The 11,353-nt window shown below is 43.7% G+C and overlaps 1 long non-coding RNA gene across 2 annotated transcripts in view; it reads right to left on the bottom strand.

The window, feature by feature from the left end:
- Positions 1 to 316: 316 nt before the first annotated feature.
- LOC133375614 (uncharacterized) overlaps positions 317 to 11,353 on the bottom strand; it is a 21,073-nt gene continuing 10,036 nt past the window's right edge. Inside the window, exons 2-4 of one of the 2 annotated variants that reach the window (XR_009760262.1) lie at positions 9,751 to 9,798; positions 8,359 to 8,612; positions 317 to 1,792 (exon numbers count right to left, since the gene is read on the bottom strand). This is a non-coding gene — a long non-coding RNA (uncharacterized LOC133375614). The remainder of the gene's footprint in view (positions 1,793 to 8,358; positions 8,613 to 9,750; positions 9,799 to 11,353) is intronic. The other variant, XR_009760264.1, reaches the window with a different exon arrangement.

Here is an 11,353-nt window from a genome sequence, read left to right on the forward strand (position 1 = left end):
TTCCAGCCAATCAGAGACCACATATTGAATGGGATAATACTAGCTGATCAGATTTAGCTATATGATTATGTCATTGAACAGTGAGTGAGGGCAACTGCTGTCAGGATTAATCACACAGGTGATCTAATCTATTTGGTGGTCAGAGGTGATGGATTGATTTCACAATGCTATATAGGCAATGAGAACTGGCAACATGATGACATTTTTGCGAGTAAATGAAGGCAATTGAAAGTGGATGCCAATGAACAATACTTTCTGCAAGGAGAACCAAAACTCAATGAAAAAGGCAAAGCATTTTAATATTTGCAAAACCCCGAGAACCATCTTGTTTAAGCTCTACTCATAGATAAATATGAGGATAATAAGCATTCTCATTACATAACGTGATATAAAGTCTCATAATCATCTTGCTGTTGACATCAGTACTGGCCCAAATATCCATTCTCTGATAGTTTCTGATTGAAGAGATACCAGATTCTCTTGGGAGAGGGAAAGCGGAAGGATAGGAGTATATGTGAAAGTGCAATGATGTAATCTGTTAAATGATTCTTAAGAACATAAGAACAGCCTGTTGGATCAGGCCAATGGCCCATCTAGTCCAGCATCCTGTTCTCACAGTGGCCAACCAGGTGCCCCAACAGGAAGCCCACAAGCAGGACCTGATTGCAAAAAGCATTGTCCCCACCTGCAGTTCCCAGCAACTGCTGTTTGGAAGCATACTGTCTCTGCCTATGGAGGCAGAGCATAGCCATCATGACTATTATTTATTTATTTAATTTGTATCCCACCCTTCCTCCCAGCAGGAGCCCAGGGCGGCAAACAAAGCACTAAAACACTTTAAAACATCATAAAAGCAGATCTTAAAATACATTAAAACAAAACAGCATTAAAAACATTTTTGAAAAAAGCAACCTTAAAAAAAGGGTTAGAAACATTATTAAAAAAACATATTAAACAATTCTGACACAGATGCAGACCGGGATAGGTCTCCCCTTAAAAGGCTTGTTGAAAGAGGAAAGTAACCATTGCTGGGAATCACACTGCTCTAAACATTTGAAGAAAAAAGGGTGGTAACCACAAGATTAATATTTTCTGATAGAGTCTTCCAGGCTACAGAGCTAGATTTGGGGAAGGGCTCATTGAGTTCTAACAACAACAACAACAACAACATCATTTATTGTGTGTACCAGATCATTTCTGGGAGATGTAAAATAATAGCAGTAATAATAATACTAATAATAGACAAACCTAGAAGAAAGCATGGAGTCAAGGACATATATGGGAGGTCTGCACCAGTACTGAGGCAGCCCTACAGGTCTCTCTCTATGGCTTCAAACCCTCTTCTCAGGCCACACTCCACATTCACCTTCCTTCAGTGTTTTCTTGCCTAACTGAAATGTGTCCTTGAACTCTGATAATGCCTCTTGCTTGGAGGGGTATGTGTGAGTGTCCATGCAAATAAACTAGCCTCCTGCGCAAATGTAACATTTACATTTGTTGCTCTACTCACTTGTGCCGCTGGCCCTGCTCACCGCTGTCATGTGGCCCTAGGAAGGTCGCCTAGAAGGGAATGCGGCACTTGGGCTGAAACGAAATTTCCTCCACCCCTACATGCACTCTGCCAATTAGCTATTGCCCTCTTTGGATCATGGTGTCATCTGATTCCTGTGGTGCTAGCAGCTGCAATGCCACCCTTCAGCCATCATTGGTGGCGGCGCTGTAGTCCAGGAAAGATTCGGCAAGGATATCTTCTCTGGCACACTGCCACAAGGTTGTATGAAACCCTTGGCTCCTAAAAAGTAAGGAAACAAAAGGATGTGCAGCATGAAAGTAGCCTTCCCTAGTAACTACTGTCTGAATTTGGTGTTGCAGGCTTTGACTTCCAGAAAGGCAGTAACTATAGCCGAGCCAAAAAAAATTATCCTGGAAAATGGAAGGAGGGCACAACCAGCTATCATTTGTTATTTGTTTGTTTGTTTGTTTATGTCCTTACATGTATACCCTGCCTTTCTTCCATCATAGAACCCGAGATGGCATGGGTGTGGTTCTCAGACACTCGCCCAGTCATGCACTCATCAGAGCCAGAGCTTAGTTCCAGCAAGGTGGTGGTCTCATGTACCTTTAGACCAGCTGTGAGAAACATTTGGCCCTCCAGATGTTGCCAAACTACAACTCCCATCATCCCTGGCCGTTGGCCTTACTTGCTGGGGCTGATGGGAGATGTAGTTTAGCAACATATTGCAGGCCAAAGGTTCCCAACCACTGCTTTAGACTTGATGCAATGTTGTTTGAGAGGCTGTGTGTGTTGGTATGTGTGTGGTGTGTGTGTTGGTGTGTGTGGTGTGTGTGTTGGTGTGTGTGTGCAGATGTCAAGTAGTACTGGCCAGTGAGGGCCACAACATAGCATCATTTGTACAGAACATTGTGGGAATGGTGGTTATGTAGATTGCAACTCTACTCTACCAGTGTTGGAAAATCTGCTAGTTAAAAGAAAGAACTACAACGCTGCCATTGTTGCCATCAGCACTGAACATGGTAAACATCCCCCACCCCCGAAGACCTTTTTTTTAAAAAAAGAAATAGAATTTCTACCATCACCCACCTGGAATATTGTCAAAAATGCTTCTCCACTTTCTGTGGCCCAAGAAGGGAACCACAAAAGTGGGGCAACATTTTTGGCTGAGCTCCACCTAGGAATGGGGGTGAAATTTGGTTTGCTTCACATTTTCATGCAAACCTACTTAATTCATACCTCCTGAAGCCACACACAGACTGAAACGTAGCTGTCCTTCAAAATTCACACATCTCTGAATTTTACAGTATAGTTCTCCAACCAACACATGGGCTCGGGGATGGAAATGTTAGGGGAAGATGTGAATCAAAATGCACAGATAAAAGTGAAAATAACATACAAATATGTATTGTTGTTTGCAAAAATGTGCACAGTAGGGAAGACTGCAAAAAAAAGTATGTTAGGAGAAAAATGAACTAAAATACAGAGGTTTATTATTATTGCAAACCAATGTGGAAATTTGGAAAGTAACAATGAAAAAACTAGAAATTGGGAGAAATGGAAATCAGATTCATCCATCCTTAGTTCTTCTAGACTCAGTCTGTCTCTTCAGAAATTAACCAGTGGGGCCCTTGGCAGACCTGAGAGACCACCTTGTCCACTCTGCCCAATAGAATTATCTCCAATGACTTTTATAAATGATGCCAAGAGCAATCAAACATTTGAAAATATGATTGATGTAACATGTAATGAGAAAAACAGCCGTTTTAAAGTCAAATTAATTGTCCCAATAAATGTGGTTTTTTAACTGAAATGTCCTAGTGCATGTGCATTACTTTGTATTTATGTCTGTGTGAACAGATTTTTTTTTTCCCTTCGAGATGCACATTTTTAGGGTCCCTCTAGATGGGCGGTTCTTCAAGTGCATTCTGCAACATGTCATTGATATGATAGTAGTGCAGGGCAGAGCAATCCCAATGTTAGGTACCCAGTGTACTTTACACCCGGGGTAAATTATGCTGGTGTAAATTATGCTCTATTGCAAACTTTGTTCAGGAGCGGGGCTACTTTCAGCTGAGCCGGCCCAAGCCTGGAAATAAAGTTTGACTTGCCCTGTTTGCCAGTGTAAATTCTGCTGGGTTGTTAGGCCACATGACCGAGCTGAACAGAGTTTGGAATAGGTGTCCTGCGTTCACCACTCCCCCGGAACACCCCCTTTTCAGGACTTACCCTGCCCTTGGCTTAGCTGGCTTCAGCCCTGGCTGAGCTGGCTACACTCCAGCTGTACCAGGATGGAGGACTTGCACTGGCATATCTCTGGCTGAACTTGAAGCAGGATGAAGGTTCAGCTGGAGATCCACCTATTCCAAACTCTGCTTATCCTGGTGGATCTTCGGTCCTTTACTGTATCATTCTGCTGTATTAGTTGTTCTGCAATCTTCCTCAATCTTACCACATTGTTGCCACCTGGAGGGGCACTCTTGCAAAAGCAGGGAAATTAAATAAAATAAAACGAACATTTGCGGTGTAAAAAGTTGCAGGGTTTCAGCAAGAAGGTATGGGATTGGAAACAAGGCAGTATGTCTGCTCTCAAACTTTTACAGTTTTGCATATAACCACCCTGACAGCACAATGAATACAAGCCATCATGAATACACAAAGGACATCTGGAGGAGCCGACAACAGTGAATTTCTCTCTACCATATAGTGAAAAAATGGTCCACATGTGGGCCCACAACCAATGCATGGCACTTGCACCCCCTTCACTGTGTACATAATGGAACATGTTACAAAGAAAGTCCTTCTTCACACAGCGCCCAGTGATTTTATGGCATTCAGTGACTCATGATATGCAGACGTCCACTAGTGCAGAAAGGTTTAAAAAGGAGATTGGACAAATTCATAGGCGATAAGTCTATCAGTGCCTAGTAGTTATGATGGCTAACTTGAACCTCCATGTTCAGAGGCAGCATACCCTTGAATGCAATTTACTGTGGAGCAACAAGGAAGGTCTGTTGCCTTCATGACATGCTTGTGGGCATCCTAGAGATATCTGGTTGGCAGGATGTTTGCCTAGATCAGGGGTAGTCAATGTTGTGCCCGCCACACATTGTTGGACTGTGACTCTCATCCAGAGCTTGGAAAAGTTACTTTTTTGAACTACAATTCCTATCAGCCCCAGCCAGCATGGCCACTGGATTGGGGTGATGGGAGTTGCAGTTCAAAAAAGTAACTTTTCCAAGCTCTGCTCTCATAATTCCTGGACAATGTTGGCTGGTGCTGATAGGAGATGTAGTCCAACAACTGTTGGAGGGCACCTCCTTGGCTACCCTTGGACTTGGTTCCACCAAGGCTTTTCTGATGCCTTTGTGGAGGTTGGGTGCCTCTCAACCAAGATAGCTAAACAGAAGTGGAGAGGAAACATGCCCTCCAATACCTGTTCATGGCTTGCTAGTAGGCTTAGGAACATATGAAGCATTTGATTGTACAGGTACCTAGGAACATATACAGCTCTCTGGAATTTCAGAATGGCGTCCCTCCCAGCCATCCCTGAAGATGTGAGGAAAGGCTGTCGTTCAGTGATAGAGCATCTGCCTTACATACAGAAAGACCTAGGTTCAACCTCTGGCATCTCCAGGTAGGACTGGGGGTGGGAACTCTGCCTGAAACCCTGGAGAAGCCACTGCCAGTCAGTGTAGACATTACATATATATATATGTTCCTATGCCAGGGGTTTAATCTGAGCCCTTTGGAATTCAAAGCACGTGCTGCACTACTGAGCTACAGCCTGTAACAGGGTGCTAGATCAGATGGACTTTTGGCCTCATCCATCAGGGCTTTTCTTATGTAGTCATGTGACATGGGAACTCCCCACAAAAGATGCCGTGTGCAAAGGGCTGAGTTGCACCAACTTTTGACCCAGTTTTTGTTGGGGGAGGGATGCAAACCAGCCTTTGTCTGAACAAGCTTCCAAGTTATATGTGTGTAGGAAGAGGATGCCCATCTACTCCCTCATGGGAAGAGAGATTGTTGGCTGGCGATGCGCACGAGCTGCTCCCCTTTGGCACAGCAGCCTCTCTCCTCAGCTAACGGTTAAAAAAAAAAGTTGTCAGAGTCTCTTGTTGCAATCATTTTCTTTATTAGCACTGTGTCCTGACTGAGCAAGTCAGTGAAAACATATATAATCAGTAAATATAGCTTATTAAATGCCCAGGTCAGGCTATCTGCCTGTCAGCAAAAGGGGGGAAACATGTTTTTGTTACATACTTGCTGAGTGCGCTTTCTGTCTTATCCCAGTACGCACCTCAGCTGTACTGAGCATTTAATAAGCTTCGTAGCCATTGCCCTTTTGGAAATGATTGAATTATGTCTGGTGTTTTTTTTTTATGGTTCCATAAAAGGCTTTTCATTAATTTGGGGGATGCTGAAGCGCATCTCCTCATATCTGGTCATTCCCCACCGAGCAATTAAATTATTCACGCTGCTTCCAATTGGCTTTGTTTATTGTGTCCACTTCATGATGCTTAAAAAAAGATTATTCAGAGGAGGGAGTGGAGAGAGAGAATAAGACCCAGTTCCCTTGCATTGGCACCAGATGCTACCAAATGTCCTGACCAGCCCAGTAACCCAGATGACATGGACAGCTTGATGAACTGATGTGTGGTGAGGAAGCCACCAGCAATGAAGTTCTCAGTTGCCGGCATGCCACTTCCTGTTGTTCAAACACAACTTCTCTGAATGACTCATTGAGCTCGTACTGCATTAAGAACCTGACAACAGCCCTTCTGGATCAGGCTAATGGTTCATTAAGTCTAGCACTGTGTATGATCACAATGGCCAAGCACGTGCCTATGGGAAGAGCAAACGTAGGACCCGAGTGCAACAGTACCCTCCCCAGTTGTGGTTCCCTACAACTGGTATTGAGAGGCATATTGCCTCCAGCAGTGGAGTTGCATTATAGTAATCCTTATCCTCCACGAATGTGTCTAATTCTCTTTTAAAGCCATTCAAATTGGTGGTCATCACTTGTAAGAGCAAATTCTCATAGTTCGTGTACTGTGTGAAGAAGTACTTTATTTTGTGTTGGGGACGCCTTTGGTACTCGGGAAAATGTGTGTGTGTGTGCATGAGTGAGTGAGAGAGAGAGAGAGAGAGAGAGAGAGAGACTGTTCAGAAGTTGTCCTCTGTCTCCTGTGTTAAAGTAAATATTAGGAATGTTCAGCTTTCCCCTGAGAAATTTTGCTTCATTAAAAACTTACAATGTCCCATGAAACTTTCCTTGACCAGGAATGCTTCCACCAAAATTATTGAGTGTCTTAGTAGCTTCCTACAATCCTTTAGTTGTTTCGCCAAGCATTTTTAGAATATTTATTTGGTTCAATGTTGTTAATTTGCTCTGTATTTTATGATTTTACAATTTTATGGTGCTTAACAACACTATCCCAAACCCAAGATCCACCAGGAGGAGAGTTTGGATTTGGCAGATCTTTTCATTTCTTGGCAGAGCTGGGACATAACTTAACACTAGTGAAAGTCCCCGAAAAGAGGGGCAGGGCAAGGAGAGACACCTATTCCAAATCCCTTTGAGCTCGGTCACATGACACAGAAACTAAGAAGTCTGACAAAAAGGGTGCTGTAAATCATATTCCTCCTGAATGGAGTTTGGAATGGGGGGTATTTATGCCAGCATTTCTGTATGTTATGCCATCATTAACACCAGTTTTCTGTAGGATTTATTTATTGTCCACCACCATGATTTTTTTTTTAATGAGCTGGCAGTTTATAAATAGTCTTTTGCAATAAACAAATATACATATAAATGAAGTGCTTCCTTCCTTCTGTGCATTCCAAAAACTGAGTACTGGAACAAAGGCAAAAGCTCAAACAGGGCGCATGGAAATAGTGGCGTCTGTCATCTGGCTAATGGCGTCCCATGACCAGGACAAGTGTTCCATATTAAACAGTCAATCCTGTGAACAGCTATTCCTTTCTGACAAAGTATCCGCAATCTCCTGATCGGAGCAGATCTGACAAACAAGGGAAACATCTAGAACATGCCAGAATCACTTTGGAGAACAATAGCCTTGTTTACTCAAACTGACCAAGGTGACATAAGTAAATTAGCTGTGCCACATGACCCATGCAGGGTAAGTCAAGAGCCTCTCAAATGTGGCCTGGGGGAACATCCTAACCCGCCCCAAAATATGTCAATCAGTTGTCCTTTGAATATGAAAGCAACATTCTCGGCTTGCGGAGCATACAAAAATATTTCCTTTTCCATGGACCAATATGAAACAGCTATGAAACAGAGAGATGGAGAAGAGAACGAGTTGCTTCTGCTTTATTAGTGGAGTTAAGGGTTTGGTTTCAGAGTGCACATTTCTAAACCCTTCTCTGGGCAATGTTCAAATTTGTATTATTATTTTTTTTGTTTAAGTGCAAATTGGAATTCAAAATTTGAACTCAGTTTTGGATTGACCAGACTCTTGCTGTCTGCTGCTTATGATTCTGCCTGTGGTTCGAATTGTTTGATAGAGTTTAGGTAGAAATGAAAAAGCTGGGGCGTGTCAAAGCACAATCAGGAAAATGGAATTTGGCCTGTGGGCTTTTTGCATGCATAACCTGTAAAATACGTTCTGAGCTTACTCTTACTCTGCAGGCACAACTTGACCCTTGCCTCCAAAGGAAAATGTTTAGTCAGGGTCATCTGCCATAACTGTGACATCAGGTGACGGACAGGTGGGAGGCCCCACCCACCTGTCAAAATGGCCTGCGTGGAGAGCAGGATCTGGCCTGCCGGATGGATCTTCTTCCCGATTCCTGCAATAAGACAAGTTATCACTTACCTATTTTCTGGAGCCTTTCAAACAAGGATGTGCAAAACTCCAATGACAAAGTTGGCCTTCTCGAAACCCTTTTGACTTCCACTGATATTCCTCAGATATTTTGCCTGAGGAAGAGCTCCCAAACTCACTTCATCTCACTTTAGGCAATATCTACCGTCAACCAGGGGATTCAAGAGTCCTTCCCCTCTTGAGAAACATCATTAACGGTATTGAAATTCATTTGTCATTTCCTCAAAATTTATTTGATGTTTTGCCTGAGGAGAAAAGGAACAAATAAGCCATAGAAGATTCCTGCACCATTGACAGTAGAGATGAGGAAACTCTAAAAAGAAAGGAAAAGAAAAAAATGGAATGGACATAAGAAATATTAGTTGACAAAATGGCAAACAAAAAAAGTAATTGGGGATCATATTGCTTAAGTTATTAAAACAAACAATAACATGTATTTGAATCTTTGAGAAGCAGGAAACCAGCCTGAGGAGACAATCTAAAGCCAAGATCCACCAGGATAAGCAAGTTGGGATCTGGTGGATCCCTGGGTCAGCCGGCTGACTCCTGGCTCAACCAGGGCTATACCGGCATAACTCTGCAACTCTAGCTCAGCCAGAGATACACTAAGTCGCTCATCCTGGTTTTGCTGTGGCTCAGGCAGCTCATGCAAAGCGGCTGAACTAGGGTTGCCAGGTCGGAACCATCCAAAAACCTGAGAAAATGGGGGCGGGCCCTAGTGACGTCAGGGGGAGGGCCCTGGTGACATCAGGGGGCGGGCCCTAGTGACATCAGGCGGTGGGCCCTAGTGACATCAGGGGGCAGGCCCTAGTGACGTCAGGGGGCGGGCCCTAGTGATATCATTAAACATGATACATTGTATCAACCACAGTTGCTTGGAGCATACCATTCAAAAAAAATTCTCTGGAGATTAAAATAGAAATCTTACCTAAAATAGGGTGTTCCTAGGTCCATCTGAAGTGACAAGGTCATTCTTTCTCACAAGCTTAGGGTGATGCAAAATGGAAATGGACTGCCTTCAAGTTGATCCCAGATAGGGTCTTCATGGTAAGCAGTATTCAGACAGAGGTGGTTTACTATTGCCTTCCTCTGAGTCTGAGAGGCAGTGACTGGCCCAAGGTCACCCAGGGAGCTTCATGGCTGTGTGGGGATTCAAACCCTGGTCTGCCAAGTCACAGTTCAACGCCTTTAGGGAACATTTAATCTAGCTTACTTGCTTCTGGCAAGAAGGGATTACGTGCCCTCAGGCCAGGCCATTATTGGAAGAAAGGAGCTTAGTGTTGCAGAGACGTTAGATGGGAGCACAGATAGATGCCCCTGAAGGCAGCAACTGTAAGCATGCTTATTAAGGAACTAAGCCCCATAGAACTCAATAGGACTTACTTCTGAGTAGATATGGTTGCAGCCATGTTAAGGACAAGGGAGGGCATTCTAGGCAAAACAGACAAATAATTGGGTGTCAGAACAAATTAAACCAGAACTATCACTAGAAGCTAAAATGATGAAACTGAGGTTATCATACTTTGGACACATCATGAGAAGACATGATTCACTAGAAAAGACAATAATGCTGGCAAAAACAGAAGGGAGTAGAAAAAGAGGAAGGCCAAACAAGAGATGGATGGATTCCATACAGGAAGCCACACACCTGAACTTACAAGATGTGAACAGGGTGGTTCATGACAGATGCTCTTGGAGGTCACTGATTCATAGGGTCGCTATAAGTTATAATCGACTTGAAGGCACATAACAACAACAACAAACCTCCCTGATAGACTGTGGGAATGCTGTGGACACAATATATTTCAACTTTAGCAAAGCTTTTGACAAAATGCCACATGATATTCTGATTAGCAAGCTAGCTGAATGTGGACTGGATGGAACAGCTATTGGGTGGATCCACAGTTGGCTACACAATCATATTCAGAGTGCTAATCAATGGTTTCTTCTCAACCTGGGGGGGTAACTAGCGGGCTACTATAGGGCTTTGTCTTGGACCCAGTGCTCTTCAACATTTTTATTAATGACTTGGATGAGGAGGGGCAGGGAATGCTTATCAAACTTGTAGATGATGCAAAATTTGGAGGAATACCTAATTCCCTGGAAGACAGAAACAAAATTCAAAGGGATCTTAATAGGCTGGAGCATTGGGCTAAAAACAGCAGAATGAAATTTAACAGGGATAAGTGTAAAGTTCTACACCTAGGAAAAAGAAACTAAATGCAGTTATTAAGATGGGGGATACTTGGCTCAGCAATACTACATGCAAGAAGGATCTTGGGATTGTTGTTGATCACAAACTGAATATGAGCCAACAGTGTGATGTGGCTGCAAAAAAGGCAAATGCTATTTGAAGCTGCATTAACATTTGGAGGCAATATGCCTCTGAAGGCCAGTTGTGCTTATTTATTTTATTTATCTATTAAACTGATATCCCGCCCTTCCTCCCTGAAGGGTCCTGCTTGCAGGCTTCCTATTACGGTTGGGGTGAGGAACTAGATGTTCTTATGTCCTTAAGGGAACCTGAAAACTACTGAAAGGTACCAGGAGAACAGATGGGCCCAACTCCTGCTGTGCAGCTCCCAGCACGGGCGGATGAAGCAGGGTGGCTAAGGCAAACTAAGACTCCGAGCCCTGGCCTGAGGCAGGATTGGACCAGATGCGAGGATCCGCTTCATTTACCCAGGAATGTTGGATGCAGACCCATGGGTGCTCTCTAGCCCAGTGCTGTCTGCACTGGCAGCGGCTCTCAGGGCTTCAGGCAGGGGTGTCTCTCAGCCCTACCTGGAGATGCCGCTGAGGACTGAACCTGGGCCCTTCTGCATGTGCAACAGTTTCCCTAAAAATAAAGTAAGATTCTAGTCCTTATGGTTCTGAATGAAGGGTGATTTAAACAGGGAGCTGCTTTATACTGAGTTAGGCCATTGGTCCATCTGGTTCAGCATCAGCACTGTCTACAGCGACTGGCAGCGACTGTCCATGTTCT

Source organism: Rhineura floridana, chromosome 1, assembly GCF_030035675.1.
Source record: "Rhineura floridana isolate rRhiFlo1 chromosome 1, rRhiFlo1.hap2, whole genome shotgun sequence".
NCBI lineage: Eukaryota > Metazoa > Chordata > Lepidosauria > Squamata > Rhineuridae > Rhineura > Rhineura floridana.